The following is a 1,306-nucleotide window of genomic DNA, read 5'->3' on the forward strand; positions in this document are numbered from 1 at the left end:
CTGGTATGGGATCCTCCTCGTGGTACAAGCCTCATGTTGGCCAGTCATTGGTCAGCCACGCCACAATTGCTGTGCCACCTTTACCCCAGCACAACTTGTAGACAGGACAAATTGTAGGTTGAATACTTCTGGCTAGGTTGATGCCCCATACCACCACTGGAAGTCTTGCCTAGCTACAGAAGTTGGCCTGTTCAGCCTCTGTAATCCCCCAGGACTTAGCAACTTTGCTAGGGTTACTTTCAAAATGTCCAGGGACATTCTGTTGCAATAGGTTCCACATCAAGCACTCTCCTTCACTGCCCCCTCCTTCATCTGATTCTTCCTGTTCACAGCCCCACCCAGCCCTGTCCATCTGCATAATCCATTCTATTTCTCCTTCTCAGGGAATTCCGTGATTCCCCTTTGGCCTTGTCACTTAGCCTGTCTGGGTCTGTAGGTTGTAGCATGATTATCCTTTATTTCACAGCTAGTATCCACTTATAAGTGAATATATACCATGCTTGTCTTTCTGGGTCTGGGTTACCTCACTCAGGATGATTTTTTTCTACTTCCTTTCATTTGCCTGCAAGTTCCATGTGTCTTTTTTTTTTTTTTAACAGCTGCTCCAATACTCCATTGAATAAATGTTCCGCATTGTCTTTATATACTCTTCTGTTGAGAGACATCTAGGTTATTTCTAGTTTCTGGCTATTATGAATAAGACTACTATGAACATAGTTGAGCATGTGTCCTAACTGTAGAATGGAGCACCCTTTGGGTACATGTCCAGCGGTGGTATAGCTGGATCCTGCTATAGATAGATTTCTCATCCACTTGAGTAACCACCCTATTGATTTACATATTGGTTGAGCATATTTTCACTCCCAAAAGCAATGAAGGAGTTCCCCTTGCTCCACTTCCTTGCCAGCATGAGCAAGGAAGTCTCACTTGTGATTTTGGTCTTATTCATTCTGACAGGTGTAAGATGCAATGTCAAATTACTTTTGACTGGAAATTGCCTGATAAATAAGGATGTTGAACATCTCTTTAAGTTTTTTTTCAACTATTGGACATTCTTTTATGGAGAATTCTCTCTTTAAATCTGTACCCCATTTGATCATTTGATTTGCCGATGTCCTCTTTCTTGAGTTCTTTACATACTTTGGATACTAGCCATCTGTCAGATGTAAATTGTAAGGGAAATCAAACCCTAAAATCAGTATAGGACATATCCAGACACCAAATTCTTAGCACAAAGGAGATTAATTACCCAAGAGGGGCAAGTAGGGTTGCAGAGCTTGGGAAACATATGAAGGTAGCAGCATCA

The sequence above is a fragment of the Apodemus sylvaticus genome, chromosome 8, assembly GCF_947179515.1.
Source record: "Apodemus sylvaticus chromosome 8, mApoSyl1.1, whole genome shotgun sequence".
Taxonomy (NCBI): Eukaryota; Metazoa; Chordata; class Mammalia; order Rodentia; family Muridae; genus Apodemus; species Apodemus sylvaticus.